This window comes from Dasypus novemcinctus, chromosome 27 (assembly GCF_030445035.2).
Source record: "Dasypus novemcinctus isolate mDasNov1 chromosome 27, mDasNov1.1.hap2, whole genome shotgun sequence".
NCBI classification, from domain to species: Eukaryota; Metazoa; Chordata; class Mammalia; order Cingulata; family Dasypodidae; genus Dasypus; species Dasypus novemcinctus.
In genome coordinates, this window is record NC_080699.1 from 17,168,341 (window position 1) to 17,187,741 (window position 19,401).

At 40.3% G+C, this 19,401-nt stretch overlaps 1 long non-coding RNA gene across 2 annotated transcripts in view; it reads right to left on the reverse strand.

The window, feature by feature from the left end:
• Positions 1-402: 402 nt before the first annotated feature.
• Positions 403-19,401, reverse strand: part of LOC131276245 (uncharacterized) — a 106,233-nt gene continuing 87,234 nt past the window's right edge. For both annotated transcript variants that reach the window (XR_011647619.1, XR_009183744.1), the window contains exons 2-3: positions 1,797-1,918; positions 403-1,139 (exon numbers count right to left, since the gene is read on the reverse strand). This is a non-coding gene — a long non-coding RNA (uncharacterized lncRNA). The remainder of the gene's footprint in view (positions 1,140-1,796; positions 1,919-19,401) is intronic.

Genomic DNA, 19,401 nt, shown 5'->3' on the forward strand with positions numbered 1-19,401 from the left:
CAACACGTGTTAAATATCCACTATGTTCTGAATCACCGGTGCAGAGCCGGGAGACAAAATGCAAGGGGCCCCTGGCCCCATCCCCCGAGAAGCTTTGTTCATGGACAAGCCCCTGGGGGCGTCCCGGCAGAGCCACGACTGTTCACAGGGCTTCTGTAACAGTCCTGCCCTTCAGAGCAGACCTGTTTATTTAACTTTCTTGTGTAACTGCATATTCCAGGTCTCGACTTTCTGTCCAGGTTTAGGTTCCCAGAATTCACATGAATTTTCATAGTTTTAAATTTCTCTAACTCCCCAAGTGTCACTGTGCTCTATCAAAGAAAACACAGAAGCCCTCTGAAAAATAATAGGTCCCATCTTTGAAAAATGTAAGGAAGTGGAATAGCAGTAGGGAAAAAAAAATGACATTAATACCAATTTTATTAGCTCAGTTTTAAACAAGTGGAAGTGGGCACAAGGGAGTAAATTTGCCTTTCAAAAAACAGATGTTGCTGTCATTTGGGGACTAACATTTGAAAACTGCTTTTGAATGTAGCAAACAATGACATCTAATTTCTTTATGAAGCCAACACACTGTAATTCTTATGTGCCAGGAGCTGTGCCAGTCACTAGTGATACACAAATACATAAGATCCTCAAAGAACTCTGCTGACCAGCTTGCTCCTAAGCGACCCCTTATGCACTGGTTCTCCTGAGCTGGTACTGAACTACCAGGTAAAAGCAAAATCTCACCAAATGGCATCGTCGGGACAGTAACTCAGGAGCTCTCAGAAATCTGGGCATAAGCAGCAGCAGCCAGGTAAGAATGTCCCAGAGCCAGCTCTGCGTCCATAGGAAATGTGCAGCCTGCTTCTTAAATTGGAAACCAAACGGAGATTGCAAACACTTAACTCTAAGGGGAAAAAACACTTAGAGGAGGCTGTCAAGGTCACTGTGAACAGGATGTGAAAAGGCCTGGGGAGTGACGAGGCACACTGCTGGACAAGATGCAAGATGTCAGGACACCCAGACCTGACCAGTCTCTCACATCGGCCCTCAAAGCCTAGAGAGTGGAACGGTGTCACTCAGTTTTATCAGCACCACGCTCACACTGTTGAATAAGATTTCCATCATCCTCAAATAACTCCTGCAGGAGAAACCTGTAACATAAAGAGTAATGGGAAAGAGCTTTCACCAGCAGACAGTCTACCTGAACGCTCACTTACTGAACCTCCTCGATCCTCAGTTTCCTCATTTATAAAATGGGCTTAATTTAGTTGTTTTGGAGATTGAAACAAAGGTGGGGGTTTTTTGTCTTTATTTTTTTAATGTTACATTCAAAAAATATGAGGTCCCCATAAACCCCCCACCCCTCTCACCCCACTCCTCCCCCCATAGCAACAAAGGTTGAGCATCTAAGTGATAGATGTAGAGCAGATTGCCTGGATCAATAAATGTTGGCTACCTGGGAAAAAAAAGATTTAAAATGAGCCCCATAGCTCATGCCTGAGGGAGTATTTGTAAAGATAATGATTATACTTAGAGCAGCCAAGAGAGTCTGGTCAATGGTGGATAATGAACAAGTTTGTAAGGCTTAATAGTAAAGCTTGGGATGAAAGCTAAGTGGTTAGGTGGCAGGCAAGGATCCTGGCAACAGGACAGAGCATTATGTTGAACCCAATGCCTCCTAGGAAAGAGGCTCGAGTGGACATCTCTCAACTTTGTAGCCACCCAGGACCTTCTGAATACCCTTCCTAGGGCTGGGGAATTCCCCTCCTTGTGAGTTCCACCTCCCAAGAGAGAAGCCAGGAACTTACTTGCCTTGCTTCTCTTGCAGCTAGGATACAGGCCTGGACTTGGCTGGTCAGATGCAACCATGCAAGGTCCCAATTCAGAGAAGAGCTACATGAAGGGAGAATTTTCCCCTGCTGAATCCAATCTGGAAAAGATGGAGAGAGAACCAGCTTTCCGAGGCAGCAGTGGCAGAGACCATATTGGTAGGCGTTCTTGGCCCAGCACTTATGAGGCAGCTTGAAATGTTTATGCCAGGCACTGACAGCAGTGGGGTCTATCCTGGAAGAGGGGGTGGTGCAGTTTGGGTGTAGTTCCTGCCCAACTGGCTGCCAAGCCTGACTCTCTGGCCCTTCCAGATATTCTGTAAATTACACCATTGCCTTTAATAAATCCCTTTTCTGCATAAACTAAAGCATACTCTGGGTATTTGTGACCAAGTACCCAACCTGATAGAGTCTTTAATATACTTTCTTATACATGCTTGGAACTGTACCTAAAACAGGCTGTTCAATGGGAAAAGTAGGTATTCACACCTAGATAGAGAAGGTAATGAGGGAAAGCAGCCTCTGACCCTCTGAGCTCCTCTTTCCAACCTCCTCTCAATCACTCTTCCATTTCTTCATATGTCTGCCATAAATTTCCAGGCATGTCAGCTAACTTTATGCCACCCATGTAGGACGGGTTGAGTTGTAGCTCCCAAAAAGATGTGTAGAAGTCCTTCCCTCCAATACCTCAGAATGTCACCTTACATGGAAATAGATAGTTGCAGATGTAATTAGTTAAGCCAAGATGAGGTCACACCGAGTTAAGGTGGGCCCTCATCCAACAGGACTGGCACCTTCATGAGAAAAGAAGAGACAGACAGACACCGAGGGAAGACAACCATGTGAAGATGGAGGCAGAAACCTGAGTTGTGTTGCCACAAGCCAAGGAACACTGGGCCACAGGAAGAGGCAGCAGGAGGGAGTATGGCCCTGACAGCACCTTCATTTCAGACTTCCGGCTCCCAGAGCTATGAGAGAATAGATTTCTGTTGTTTTAAGCCACCCCATTCATTACAGCAGGACTAGAAACTGCTGAGTGTTTCCATTTACCTTCTCAAGGCTGACCTGGCTAACTGGGTTCCTCCCATGACCTTAATCTGATCCTTTCAACATTCTTTCAGCAGGTAGTTAATTAAGTACCTACTGTCTACTAGGGCAGGGATTCTTAACCAGGGCCCATGAACTTGAACTCAAATTCAAAAACACATTATTCTTGTGGGGACATGTTGGTACGGGTGTGTTATATTTATTAAATGATACACAGTATAGTGTGGACTTAGTAAAGGTTTTCACCTGACTGGCAGAGGGGTCCATGGAACAAAAAAAGTTAAGAACTCCTGCTCTAGGTACTATTCTAGGTATAGAAAATACAATGATGAACAGAACAGAAAAGGTGCTTGTCTTCTTGAGATACATTATATTTTCAAGATACATTTAATATACAAATATGCAAATAAATACTATCACAAAAAAAAGCAGAGTATTATGAAAAAAGTAACAACAATGATATGTTTGAGAATGATTTGGAGAAGGGGCAAGGGAGAGGGGCTGCACTTTAGAGCATCAGAAATTCCTTTTGGAGGAGGTGCTATTTCATCTCAGACCTCAGTTATGATGGGCAACCTTTCATAGGTAGGTCTGAGCAAGACACTTCCAAACAGAAGTACCCCAAGTACAAACTTCCTGAGACAGAAATGAGCTTGGCAGGCTCAGGTCCAAGGTGCCATATTGAGGTTGAGATACTCATGAGTCACGAAAGTAATTTCTGTCCAGCAGAAAGTTGGATTTATGAATCTGAAGCATAAAGAAGTAGAAAAGACAGAAAATGTTGTTTGAATCATAAGAATACTGGTGGTAATTAAAACTAGGAGAGTAACTGAGATAGCCCAAGCAGAGCAGATAGAGTACAAAGCCAATGGGCCCAAGGATGGAACTATGGAGAACCCAAGTATTTAAGGGTTATGCAGAAGAAAAAGAAACCATGAAAAGAGAGAGAATGACACAAGAAGGAGGAGAAAAATAAGTACAGTGTTAAAGAATTCTGAGAAATACAGAGTTTGTACAAATTTATCCCTTTTGTGTAAAAAAATTTTAAAGGCTATGTATGCACATGTGTGTATGTATATGTATAAGTAAATAATACTTTTATAATTTTTGTGGTGAGCACTGCCACAGATGTCTGGGCTCTGGCAGTGGTGACAGGTAGTCTACCATCTCTGGACTTGGAACCCCAAACCAAGACTTTTGAGGGAGACTCTTGGATTCGAAACACAATTTTTAGCAATGTATACTATTCAGAAGGCACAATGGATATATCATATATGTAAAGAAAATTTATCTTGTACATACTAACAGATATTTAACATCATAACAAATACACATTCTTTACTTTGTTCATCCAGCTACCCAAATTTAAAGTACCATCTTTTGGAAACAGGATGCTAACGTATACTAAGTCTTTGTTCAGGTACCATTACTTAAAGAGGAATAAACCAGTTTACTTATTCCCAAGAAAGAATCATCCATCAGATTTTTAATTGCTTGGCAGAAGGGAAACTACACAAAACAAGTAGGCATTCAATTTACTCATGAAACAGATACTCAGTGCCTCCATTACATGTACACCAAGTGGTATTCTGCTAAGAAATGGAGACACAGAAAAAGCTTTGGTCAACAGAAGATGCAGGAGACTCTACAATAGAGGTCCAGCCAAAGGTAGCCTTGGGACAACAGGTAGACCACAAGGTAGACTGACAATGGGAGTTTATCTCCTCTGTATCCCGACACTCCACCAAAATGATAGTGATACCCTCCCAGAACAGAAGTGAGAGCTAGAGACAGAGAATAGTCACTTAGAGAGGTGGGAGAGGGAGCTGAGTGGGTGACTCTAAATTGGGCTCTTCGATGTCGCTTTCCCCTTCTGAAAGCTTACCCGTCTCTGTTTCCAGGTCACATGAAGGATTTAATACCCTATAGGGCTTCGGAGGAGGGAAAGTCTCCTTTTAGCAGAATGTTATCGCATTGTAAGAATAATTTAACAGATACATGTTGTTGTCATGGGTTTAATCTCGAAAAGCAGTATGAAAGGTGATTTGAGTGGAAGAAAACATAATGGATAATATTATATCAAGTGCCGGGTTCTAAAACTAATGCAGTTCTAACTACTGAGCTACAATAAAGGATTTGCCATAAGTCTTTAATAGCTAACAAAGAAATGTTAAATAAGCCACAAATCATCATACCACATGCCAATAAATTGCTTTTGAAATGCTGCTGTAATAGGGTAAAAAATAAAAAGCGAGATTTTATTGTGAGCTCATAGCTCAGTTTGTTCCCTGAAACGTTAACTTTGAGCCATCACAATGTGTTCTAGCTGGTTACTAGCTGTGGTTTTTCTCCAACCAGCTTTTTGTGCTGGGGAGAAGGACAACTGTAGTCATCATCATTAATTAAAATTACTTATATAAAAGGAATTAGGAAGCAAAGTACCCTTTTCACAAAAGATAGGAGGAAACAGGAGTGGTGGGTGTAGATTGCTACCAGCTTGGGAAAATCGTTCTGAACAAGGACTCGGAAGGAAACAATTTGAACGATCATGCCAAATGCAAAGGCTTTTAAAGAGAAACTTGGGGGAGCCTTCTGGAAAGTGTTTCTCGCAAAACTATCAACATTCTTGTAAAAATGTAGGAGTTTCTAGACCCAGGACTGCTAACATTTCTCTTATTAAGGCTTTCGAGTACATGAATTGATTTTCTTTACACAGGCTCATATGTGTTTTCTTTGATTTACCCGCTTATCAACCAAGTCCATAAAAAGAGCATGGGCGTCCAGTGACACAGTCCTAGACAAGGGAAAGCATATCCTTTGCATTCCTGCAGTCAGCTGGGCACGGGCCAGCATGGCTGTATCCACACAGCCTGCAAGATGCAAACAGGAGCCCATCTTGGGAGTTTAGATGCTTCCTTGACTTGGGTTTCTGCTTGCCAGCCTAGGGTCGCCATACTAACTTAGCCCCATCAGCGAAGACAGCCTTCTCTTCTGGTCTCCACCAAGGGGACAGGAAATGGCTGGGCTCTTCTACCTCTCCCCCAGAAGCTGTACTTTTCTTCATCCAGGATGCAGCTGGGTTCCAGGAACTTTTGAACAGATGGTCTGATGAATGTAGGCACATTCATCAAATAAATAAAAATCTACAGAAAATTTTAGCCTTAATGTCCTGATGAGTTATAGTTCTGCAAGCCTGCAGAAGTCTCATCTCCCCGATTCATATAAGAAACCTGGGGTCAAAAGGGTGACAGAAATCCCAGGAGCAAAATATGTACAGTGCTTAGGCAGACGCCGTAGCTGTCTCGCAGAGTTTTTTTTTTCATATTTCTAAAATAGAGTTGTAATTTTAGACCATAAAATGCACAAATATTAAATATACAGTTTGAAGAGTTTTAATAAATGCAACACACATGTAACTTGCACTCCTGTCAGGATACAGAACAGTTCCATTGTCCTGGAAAGTTCCCTCGGGAACCCCTTTGAAGTAACCCCCCCCAACCTTCATCAAGGGCATCTGCTGATCTGATTTCCATAAATACGGGTTCATTTTTTCTGCTCTAGAATTTCACATAAATTGAAGAGTATACTACGTACACTTTTGTGTAGCGCTTCTTTCACTCCACGTGTTTTTGAGATTCACTTAGGTTGCTGAGACTCCTGTCCTCCTTTTATTGCTGAGAAGCAGGTTATTTTATAAATACACCACAATTTTGTTTATCTATTCTCTTGATAATGGACATAGGATTGTTTCCAATCTGGAGCATTAAATACTCATGAACAGGTCTTTTTTAAATACATTTCCATTTCTCTTCTGAGACCTAGGACAGGTATATGTTTAAATTTATGAGAGCATGGAAGAACGTTTTTCAAAGTAGTTGCACCATTTTGCCCTCCCACTAGCTTCACATCCCAGTGAACATGTGGTGTTGCCTCTTTTTAATTTTACCAGATAAGTGGGAGTGTAGTGGTACCTCACTGTGGCTTTAATTTGCATTTCTCTGATGAGTAATGATATCGAGCACTTTTACGTGCTTACTAGCCATTGAAACATCTTCCTTTGTGAAGTATCTACCCAAGTAATTTGTTCATTTTTAAATTGAGTTTTCCCTTTCTTATTGAGTTGTAGGAGTTCTTTATATATTCTGAATATAAGTCCTTTGTCAGATATTTGTATTACAAATATTATTCCCAGTTTGTGGATTCTCTATTCATTTTCTTAACCATATCCTTTAATGATCAGAAGTGTTTAATTTGATGAAGTCCAATTTGTCATTATTTTTCTTTAATGGCTCAGGTTGTCTGGGTCCACACTAAGAAATCTTATCTACCTCAAGGCTACAAAAATAGTTTCCTATGTTTTCTTTTTTCTCAACCTTTTTCTCATTATCATCTCCTAAAGAGTCTTTTTAGATTTTTTTTTTTCCCAAATCACCCCAGCCTCCAACATGAAATGTTCAGACAACAGATACACTGCTTTATGATTGTTTGGAGAACCTTTTCTCTATTATTCATGATCAGTCTGGTTTGAGCTTAATCAATTATGTTGTTCTTTTCAAAGAGTTCGTCTCTGGTTTAATTGATTTTCTCTACTGCTTTTATGTTTTTCAGTTTAATTGATTTCTGCTTTGATTTTCATTATTTCCTTTCTTCTGCATACTTTGGATTTTGTTTGCTCTTTCTTTCCCTAGCTTCTTAAGGTGTAAGCTAAGTGATTACTCTGAGGTCTTTCCTCTTTCCTATCATTGACATTTAGTGCTTTATAGATGTCCTCCAAAGACATGGCAGCATCCCCCAAATTTCAGTATGCTGCATTTTCATTTTCATTCAGTTCAAAATTTGCCCTAATTTCCCTTTTTATTTCTTCTTTACCCCCATGGAATATTAAGATACAGAGATGGCAAGTAAGCATATGAAAAAGTTGTATATGTTCATACAAAGACCTGTACAGATTCTCATGGAAGTTTTGTCATAGCAAAGAACTAGAAACAAGCCAAATGTATATGAACAGTGCATGATTTATTCAGTCAACAATAGACTACTCAATAATAAAAAGGTAGGAATAAACCATCAAAACACGTAGCATTATAAACAAACCTCAAAATAATTCAGTTGAGTGAGAGAAGCTGGACAAAAAAAAAAAAAGAGTAGATACTATGAGTCCATTCATATAAACTACTTTATAGTGACATAAAGCAGATCAGAGATTGCCTGGGGACAGTGGAGGAGGGCAGAGAATATAAAAAGGCATGAGGAAACTTCTGGGGGTAATAGACATGGTCATTTTCTCGACTGTGATGATGACTTCACAAGTGGATACATATGTCAAAGTTTATCAAACTTTAAATGTGTGAAGGGTATTTTAAGTGAATTATATATTCTCACCGCTCTTTAAGAAAAAAAAAATGCAAATCCAGGGTAGAAACAACAGCTCCTCACTCCTCCAAATATTGCGGCAGTTCTGATGATGGGGCAACCTGGTCAGAGGTTGCCGTTTCCTGTTTCAGGATCTCTGTGGTCCTTTTGACTCAGTTTCTCTGTGGACTTGTTCCTCTACTACTCCTTCTATTTGTGTGTTTGCTTGTTGTGTTAAAACTCCCCAAGAGAAAAATCATAATTGATAGTCAGTTGGAGCCAGGCTACTCAAAGACCATGAGATTCTCTTTTACCAAGGACATATGTGTTAGCCCTAATTAGATGAGTATACCCAACTATCATTCAATCTGTTGTGGCCACAAAGGCAGAATTCCTTGACAAGAAGCCCAAGTGACAGCCAGAGCCTTTGGTTGCTTTCCTGAGATGAGGAATGTGGCAGAGAGGGACTCTTCTCGCTGGTACAAGTGCAGAGGCCACAACTATCTCCCTGGAGACATGGGCCTGCAGGAGTTCAAATAACCCTCCCTGGCCCAGGTCCTGCCCTGGGCTTAGCAGTTACCGCCAGGCCTTCTGCTTAGGGACAGGCACATTGAGCAGTTCAGCTCTCACCGTGGGACAGGAGCAGCAGTCAGGGACTGACACATTGCTGAGATATCTCCAAAGCACAAATGGTTCTCAGGGAAAGTTCCTTACATAAACAGAAAATTTTACTGTATTCTCCCTGTGGCCAACTCCTGGATTATTGAAAAGGTTAAGGGCATAACGTATTTGCAGATGGCAGGTCTTCTACAAATGTGTGACAGCAAAGGGGAAAGGGGGATCGTCATTTGAAAAATGAGAGCATGCTCTCCAAAGGTTGCATACAGCAGAGAAAGGTCACATTCAAATGGGTGAGGCCAGGCGGAGGCTCTCCAGGGTCAAACACGGAGCCCAGAGCTCGGCATCTCAACTATTTCCTCCAAGTCCAGGTACGTCACCCTGGACAGGGAGTTTGACTGAGCTCCTTAGGTTGCTGCTTCTGCCACAATACTCCTTTCTGCCTCGTTGCCCTGCTTTCTGTTCCCCTGGTCATTTTCACGGAAAGAATTGAGAGCCCGTGGCTGAGCAGAAGGGAGCAGAAGCCGGGATGTCGACGACTGCTAACCCCTCCATGTGCTTCTGAAAGCACGGCACACGTCTGCAGAAGGACAGACAGGTAGACAGGCGTCCTAGCCTAAGAAAATCCTCCGACCACAAAGGCGACGAACTGGCTTTTCAGTCGAGCTTATCCTTTCTCCGTTTTCATCCCCTTTTCTCATTTCAGAGAGTTTCTTTCTTAGGGTCTAGTCCAGACCCAGAAATGTGACAGATGGCAAAAGACGGAGCAGGAAAAGGTGAATAAATGTAAATCAAAGAACCACGTAGCCTGACAACCACTGGCTGACTGGTTTGCCACGTGGTTAGGTAGCAATCACTGAGAACAGGGGCACTTCACTGTATGCACACACTCTCACACACACCTCCTCTACGGGACAGCAATTTAAAATGGCAAAGCATGGTATTAAGAGTCATCTGCTGGGGTTTTATCACAGACTTGCACTTACCAGCCGTGAGCAAGTTTTGTGAGTTGCCATTTCCTCATCAGTAAACAGGGATAACGATGCTGCCTGACCACTCATTTCCCAAGGGTATTGTCAGAACAGGGTGACAGAGAAAAAGTGATTACTATGCGCCAGCACGCTTTATGATGAATATACTTCTCCATCGCATAGCAAGGACTTTTAAAGAAGGAGTTTCTCTAATTCACTTCATCAACAACTATTTCTTGAGTGCTTACTATGTGCCAGGCATTCCTACTTCTCGTTTACAATGGTCCTTTTAGTCTTCGAGAGTCCAAATTCTATTTGGCAAAAAGGATTTTATTGCTTCTGTATGTTCTTAGTAATTTCTATATGTAAACTTCCATATCACAAAGAGGTAAATATGCGTTACACATGCAAAGGGGAAAATAGAAGATTATGTCAACATTATCGAGAAAGGTGACAGTCAAACCAGGAAAAACATAAAAGCTTTATAACAACAATATGAACCCACGAATATGCTATTTTAACAAATTGCAGAAAAAGAAATCACAGGTAGTTGTTCCAAGCAACTTTAAAATCTATGTTCTAGAAAGGGAATATATAGTTTTCAACCTTTATCATCGTCATCGTCGTTTTATCAGAATTTCCAAGCCCATCCCCCCATACTTAAAATCTCTTCCTGAGCTTCACATTCTGGAATATTTTATAGCTTAATATTAAATAAATATTTAAGCTATGAAAGTCTTACAAATACTTCATCATGCCACTTATGTCCATTTTCTCCACCATTTTCTCCACCACTGTATTTCTGCTGTACTAACTCAATATCTATGCTCACGAAAACAAAAACAAAAGGCCAGAACTTAATTAAGCTCAGAGTTCCTACCTTGTTTCACCTTGAGTTTTATTTTATTTCGGTAGTTTAAAAGGCTGTGGCTGCCTTGCTGAAGGTCCTTCATGATTAAAAAGTAAAAAACTGATTCCAAAATTAGAGGAAGATTCAGATGCCATATTTTCCTGCATAAGTATGAGTTTGAATAAATAGACAAACTAATTTTAATTCAAAATGAAATAATCACTGCTTTAGGTGGACATATTCATTAGATGACTTCAAGGGAAAATTTTAAATAAAATATATACTGTAAAATTTTGTTGCTCTTTTATGTTCCTTATTAAAATGTCTGGGGAATGGCTTCTTTCCTTTTAAAGTGCTTTATAAATAAAATAAAATAAAATGCTTTATAGCGCCTATTGTTTGTTCAAGATTTTATAATTTTATAGTATCTTTTTCTTTGTAAATCCAAACTAGAAAAATAGTGAAGGAATGAAATAACTTTAATGGAATTTGCCAAAGCAGATCCCATAAAGCATACAGTCTAATTTCCAGATGTAGGAGAAATGGAGTGGGTTGTCATAAGCCTGCCTTAAGCTGACACAAGGTTGGAGTGGCACCTTTTTTTTTTTTAATGAGGTACTGGGGTTGGGCACTGAACCCAGGACTTCCCACGTGGGAAATGTGTGCTGAGTTGCTTGAGCCACATCCGCTCCGGGAGCTGTGTCTTTTTCTCTCTCTACTTCTTTCTTCTTTCTGGCCAGGAGCATAGGTTTACACTGGTTCACCTGCCACTCTGAGCACCTGTCTACCCTGCCTGCAGCAGCCGCCCTCCCTACCTGCTACCATGCCATTCCCACAGCTATTGAGGCTCTACCCTCACGAGGATACATTCAAAACCACCCAAGGACAGTTGTCTTTTCAAATCTTTTACCCATTTTTTAAATGGTTAGTTGGTCTTTTTATTGTTGAGTTGTATGATCTCCTCATATCTCATGGATAATACCCTTATCAGATATATGTTTACCAAATATTTTCTCCCACTGAGTCGGCTGCCTTTTAGCCCTTTAGACAAAGTCCTTTGAAGTGCACAAGTGTTGAATTTTGAGGAGTTCCCATTTTTTCATTTTTTGCTCGTGCTTTGGGTATAAGATTTAAGAAACTACCACCTACCACAAGATCTTGAAGATCTTTTCCTACACTTTCTTCTAGGAGTTTCATGGTTCTTGTTTTTATTTTTTGGTCTTTGATCCATTTTCAGTTAATTTTTGTATAAGGTGTGTATAAGGTGTTTGGATACGGCTGTCCTGTTCTCCCAGGGCCATTTGTTGAATACTTGTTCTGGCCCAGTTTGGTGGGCTTAAAAGCCTTGTGAAAAAGTACTTGACTGTAGATGTGAGGATTGATTCCTGAGTTCTCAATTTGGTTCCATTGGTCAATCTGTCTCAAAGAAACATGTGAAAAAATATTCAACATCACTAGTGATTAGGGAAATGCAAATCAAAACTACAATGAGATATCATTTTACACCTATGAGACTGGCTGCTGTTTAAAAGTCAGAAAACTATTAAGGTTGGAGAGGATGTGGGGAAATAGGAACATTTGTTCACTGTTGGTGGAAATACACAATGGGACAGTCACTGTGGAGGACTGTTTGGCAATTCCAAAGGAATATAAATATAGACTTGCCATGGGTATACATACCACTGCTAGGTATATACCCAGAACTGAGAGCAGTGACATGAACAGACATCTGCACACCAAGTTCATAGCAGCATTATTTACAATAGCCAAAAGTTGGAAACAACCCAGGTATCCATCAACTGATGAACGGATAAACAAATTGTGCTATACACACACAATGGAATATTAGGTAGCAATAAGAAGAAATGAAGTCATAAAACATATGACAACATTGATTAAACTGGAGGACATTATGTTGAGTGAAGCAAGCCAGACACAAAAGGACAAATACTGTATGATTATGCTATTATGAACTAAATATATTATGTGAAATATATTATGAGAAATACGAATATGGGTAAAATTGCATATATAAGACCATTTTTCTTTGAAGCTGAACAAATATAGGTTAACACTACAAAACATTAATATCAGACAAAAAAACCCACATTATACTATGTAAAGGAGACCAGACACAGAGTACATATCATATTCTTCTACTTATATAAAATGTATATATAAATCAATTTATAAAGATGAAATTAGATTAGGGTTTATGTAGGGTTGAGGAAGGAATTCTTAGAGGTATGGAATCTTTCTTTTTGGAGTAATGAAATTGTTTTAAAATTTTTGAGATGATGAATGTAGAACATTGTGATTATACTAAAAGCTATTGATTATATCCTCTGGATAGATCACACGGTATGTGAATATATCTCAACAAAACTGTTTAATAAACAAATAAATGTGTGTGAATAGCCAGAAATAGCATTTATATACAGCAGGGGAAACAGAGCTTGTTTGTCTTTATTATTATTAAAACAATGAAAATGCTCTAATAATGATTGAAGTAATGAACATACAACTATGTGATTATACCAAATACCACTGACTGTACACTTTGGATGAATTGTATGCTTTATTAATATGGATCAATAAAACTTATTTGTTTTTTAAAATCTAAGCCCCTCTAAATCTGAAGAAGAGCAGGCATCACCATCCCAAAATCCTCAAGACTGAGGAATGAACAGACATAAAGGGGAATGCAACCATGGACCGAAGTAGACTTATTATTACTGTAGTAATGGAAGAACTTGTAACACTGATAGAAAGATAGTGGTCACCAGAGGTTCTGAGGGAAAGGAAAAGGAAGAATAGGTGGAACATTGGATATTTTTAGGGCATTAGAATTTTTCTGCATGATGTTGCCATGATGGATACAGACCATTATAGTTTGTCAAAACCTATAAAATTGCACAGTGCAAGTGTAAATCATAATGTAAACTACAGACCATGGTTAGTGGCGATATTTGTTGATCAATTTTAACAAATGTATCACACTAATGGAAGATGTTTTTCATATGGGACAATATGAGGGGGGAAGTGCTGGTATATATGGAAATCCCCTATTTTTTCTATGTGACTTTTTTGTAATCTAAAAGTTCTTTTAAAATAAGATTTATATTTTAAAACTTCTCAGTCACATTCTTACCTCCCCCACCCCCACATACATAGAGTCAATGAATTTTCTATTAGGTCCATTTGAAATCACTTGTATTTATAGTGCAAGACAGTGTTCCAAAATTCTTCTCTTCTATGTGTGTGCCTGTCTATACCATCCTTGAATAAGAAATGCATTTTAAAATATGTCATTTCAACAGATATAACATGTAATATGTTATTTCTTTGTAAGTTTTATATTGTTTTATTTTCCCAATTATGCTAATAGCACTCATTTTACTTTATGGATACATTCAAAAACATAATAACTAAGTGTAAAATGTTAAAAAAACAAAACAAAAGCACCCAAGGCAGCAGCTTCATTGATAACCTGCGAATCTGGCAGCTGGGGTAAGTGAGTATCTCTCCACTTCAGCTGCGCTTTGGCTGGTTTTGAACGGAAAACTCGCCAATGGCAATGGAAGAATGTTTTGCTTCTCCAGCACCCAGGATGTTCTTTGAAGACCTACAAGACTAGCAGGAAAGAGACTGGGCTAATTAAACATCTGCCCAAGAGAAAGAAAAGAAAGAACTCGTTAGCAACTCTGCAGTGTGACTGTTATGGAAAAAATGCCCCTTACTCCTGGACCCAATCCCTTCCAGCATTCCTTGGCCCCCCCAGCCCTAAACCATCCTCATAATGACCAGCACCTTCAGAAACCACAGGTCCTCCCACAGCACCAAGCCACTGTGGAAAAGTAAGACGCCCGTGTTTCAAATGGGCACAGGTATGTCTCCCTGGCTATTATTCTTTTCCCATTTTGGTAAAAGCCAGTATTCTCAATTGTTTCTAAAGCAATAATCACTATGTCCTCACTCTTTTGGTAGCAGCAAGCCACAAAGGGGAGGAAGGGTTGTTATGGGGCTATCACACCAGTGGAACCACCAGTTGTTGTGAAGATGAATTCTGTGGCAGGAAAGAGCAAAGAAGCCAGGAACCATACAATGTTTTGCTAAGTCTGAATTCTTTGTTCTTAGTTTAGTACAAATAACCCTGAAAAACTGGTTGAATATTCTGACTCTTGGATTCCTGGGTACTATGGCTCTTAAACAGACTTGAAAGATTGCAAATGAGCAGAATAAGAAAAACAGGTAATTACATAGCAGAACTGTTCCTAAGAATCACTAGATTGAAATTCAGTGCTTCCTCCTTAAGTCATGGCAGACAGGATTCATATCCTCTGAACCCCAGGGTCTAGTTCATGTTTTGAGCCTTGAAACCCTCACTTTAAAAATGGCAAAAGAAAGCCCACACTGACATAGCTTATCGGAGACACCATCAGCGCAGCCTATTTCTTCTCTGCATGATCTGTCTTTGGGGTGAGCAGATCCTCCTCTGAATTAGATCACCCTGACCTGATCTCCCATTATCTACCAAGGAACAAGAAGAAATAACAAAACTATTTTTCTGAGATGGTGAATATTATTTTGTTTTTATAATGAGCCCAGAGAAAGCTAACTCTGTTTTGGATTCACTAGGATGTAAATCTTTTTTAAAAGCTCAAAATGCCTTAAACTGTGAATCTTGTTCTCAAGAATTCATTGCGATAGGCTAATTAGAAATGACCATTTTGACATGTTTTTCATATTACACACTCTTTTCAAAGCCTGTCTGAAGTTATACCAACAACATACAGTAAACCATGGCTTCAAGCCAAAGTGGTTGTAAGCAAGGTAAGTCCACCTTTGGGTCCTTAAGACCACATACCACAGACACTCCTCTAAGAACAAAGACTTGAGCCATGATTATTTCCTATCAAAGATAAGTTTTATAACAAATCACAGCACAGTGACATTGGATTTATAGCATCAATAGCACCTTCTGCAAAATAATAGCAAAATTAAAAAAAATATATAAACCCTCTCCCAAGCAGGACTGGTGGCTTTCTTACCAGTAATTCTTCCCTCTTTCTTCTTTAGTACCAGAAGAGAAGCCCTGCATCATTGGGTGTGGCAATCTGCCCCTTATAAAACTACATTTCTAAACCTCTCCTGTAAATAGGGGTGGCCAATGAGACATGAATGGAAGCCCTTGAGTGTGGTTTCTAGAAAAGGACACTGACTCAGCTGGGAAACAGAATAAGATAGCTGCAGACATCGCAACCATCTCATGACTATGAGTTACCCTAAAGAGATGGTGGAGTGAAGGATAGGAAGTGGCTGGGACCTTGATGACTAGAGTCACCAAAGCAGTCCTTAATAATCTACTTCACAACTTTTCTTTCATGAGAAAAAATATCTCTGTTTCATATAAGTCCCTGTTACTTTGGGTCTTTCTTTCTAGCTTCCAAACTTAATTCTGTACCACCATTTCTTTCCCAGGTGTTTACTAGCAGCCAAACCTAATCCCTAACCTCTAGTCCTTTCCCAAGTATGTTTGACAGGTATAATAATTGGGATATTAAACTAAACTACTAAAACTCAACTTAGATGATCCCAACTATGGAGAAATAGAATCCAATTTCCTAAACACAGTCACTTCAATGAAGAAGAGTCTCTGGAGCACAAAAGAGTCATAACAAAAAGAATTTAGGAGGGATTTGGAAGCTTTCAGTGTCTCTCAGTTGTCAAAACAAAAAGGACTCATTATAAAAAGCATATCAAGGACATTTGGCTTTCAAAACAGGAGGGTCATCTACAGAGTATGATCAAAACCAAAAAAAAACAAACAAACAAACAAGAGAAAGGGTGAAAGGATGTGCATGTACATGTATGTATGAATATGAATTAGTTTACAATAATTTAAATATAAATTAACCAATGGGGCTGAACAAAATAAGAAAAATAGTGTGGGCAACAGTAAAGTATAGAAGTCCTTAGCCTATGCAGAAAAAAAATGTTCTGAAATGTGAATCTGAGATCCATGATAGGATGGATGCCATGGATGTATACTGTAGAGAAAGAACTTTAGCAAGGACATTTAAACATACTGGAAAGAATTAGGTTCTGGGACCCGCAGAACCTAGAGAATTGGGCTGCTAGCCTGGTTTTCAGGGACAAAGCTCATAATATGCTGCAGTACTGGCCTGATGGGTGACTGCTAACCTGCAACTGCTCCCTCTGAGCAGTTTATGCCACTTGAAGGCACCACCAGTGCTGCTATTTCTGCAACAGGAGTGGACCTCAGCTGCCCCACTTGCTCGGCAACAAAGTTTCTTCACAATGCTCTCCTCTTCTATTTGTCATGCATCTTTCTGCAAGACAGCTGGAAATTTAAGTTTGTCTTCTACACTGGGAGGCAGGCTCATAACAAAGGAATTTCCCCAAATATAAAGACTTCCCAGAATATGAGGGAAAGCCATAAGTAGGATAAATCGGTACCTTGAAACTTGAAGTTCTGGTTGTTAAAACTGAAAGAAGGGAAGCAGACATGGCTCTACTGATAGAACGCCCGTCTACCATATGGAGGGTCCAGGGTTGGATCCTCAGGGCCTCCTGACCTGTGTGGTGAACTGGCCCACATGCAGTGCTGATGCACGCAAGGAGGGCTGTGCCACACAGGGGTATCCCCGGCATAGGGGAGCCCCATGCGTAAGGAGCACGCACCTGCAAGGAGAGCCGCCCTGTGCAAAGAAAGCACAGCCTGCCCAAGAGTGGCCTACACACATGGAGAGCTGAAGCAACAAGATGACACAACAAAAAAGAGATGCAGTTTCCCAGTGCCACCAGATAATGCAAGCAGACACAGAAGAACACACAGCGAATGGACACAGAGAGCAGACAACGGGGTGGGAGGGGGGGAGGGGAGAGAAATAAATAAAATACATCTTTAAAAAAAAAACTGAGAGAAGAGACAACAGGTCATAGAATTCAGGCAACTGGAGAAAGTACAGTTTCAAGAGGAAACTAGGGCACTAGATGCCCTGGTGTATGTGAACAGGTATGAATTCAGTGTTCTGAGCAGGAAATTACCATAGAGCACTAAATGCACGCTAGGCCCTGCTCTAGCTCTGGAACAAAAAAAAAAATTTTTTTAAATCCTTGACCCCATGAAGCCTGCATTTCACTGATCAACAAATGGGACCTGGAAAGCAAGATATAAGAGCAGGGCGTTAGATACCTCTGATTTCTCCAGGTTTATCAAACATATATTCTCAATTTCCTTTTTTTCATATCTCCCAAAGTATATTTTGCCAAATGCTAAAATGTGTTACAAGAATAAAAACAGCTTGGTGATCAAATAACTTTGGGAAATGACAAGTAAAGAAGTGTGAACAGGTTAGTTGAAGGTAAGATTTCTCAGAGGCTTTAATGTATACACTGGGAATCTCTGAGGAGGAGACAGAGTATGGGTGCCCTGTCCCCCAAACTTATGCGGTGTATTAGTCAGCCAAAGGGGTGCTGATGCAAAATACCAGAAATTGGTTGCTTTTTATAAAGGGTATTTATTTGGCGTAGGAGCTTACAGACACCAGGCCATAAAGCATCAGTTATTTCCCTCACTAAAGTCTATTTTCACATGTTGGAGCAAGATGGCTGCTGACATCTGTGAGGGTTCAGGCTTCCCGGGTTCCTCTGGGTTCAGCTCCTCTGTTTTCTCCACAAGGTCAGCTGTCTCTTTCCCCAGGCGAATGGCTCTGTCTCTTTTCCCAGGGCTCCAGTTTAAAACTTCACCATCAAACTCAAACATCGAAAGTCCAACATTAAGAACTCTGAACTCTGTCCTTTGCCATGCCTTTTATCTCTGAGTCCCCACCCACTGAGGGGCAGGGACTCAACTCCCTAATGACGTGGCCCAATCAAAGCCCTAATCATAACTCAATCATGCCCAGGTACAGACCAGATTACAGACATAATCCAGTATCTATTTTTGGAATTCATAACCATGTCAAACTGCTACACGTGGCCACAGAACCTTTTTGGAGGAGCCTTTTTTGTGCAAAAGCAGAACTACCGTTGCAAAGAATCCTTTGGAAATGCTTTCATACCCTGAAGCAAGACTGATTTTCTCTTTTGAAAATAACTGCTGAGGAAGTGAGGATATGACCCCTGGTGTCAGGAGGGAGGCGTCAAGTTGGGTCCTACCCAAGGCAGAGGCTGAAGAGAAGACCGTGCCTCCCACCCCAAGTGAAAAGGTGAGATAACGCAGCAGTGTGTACGGGAATACTAAGCTTTGGGAGATCGAAGGTAGTTTTCACATAAGAGAATTAGCTTAAGTAAGAGAGGAATAGAACAAGAACATCATGGCTGAGACGAGGAGTCGACAGTAGTGAAGTACATAGACTGTTGGTAATGAACCATTTTATCTCCTATGAAGGGTCCCTATTCCAAGAAAACAAAGAATTAAGGACCATATACCAAAGAAACTTTTTCTCTCATACTGAAATATAAAGTGTACGATTCATATGCTTTTCAAATAACCAACAGGGAACATGGCATTAAAAGCAATCATTATACTCCCTTTGTTCACCAAACCTTTCATTAAAGCCATGAAAGAAGTAGCAGAGAGGTCTCATTTTCAGTGGGCGTGTCCACGCCCCTTCAGGGCACTGATTAATAGGTTAAAAGGCAGACCATAACACACGCATGCACACACACACACACACACACGGAGAAACATAAGGAAAAAGACCATCTCTATGGAGGG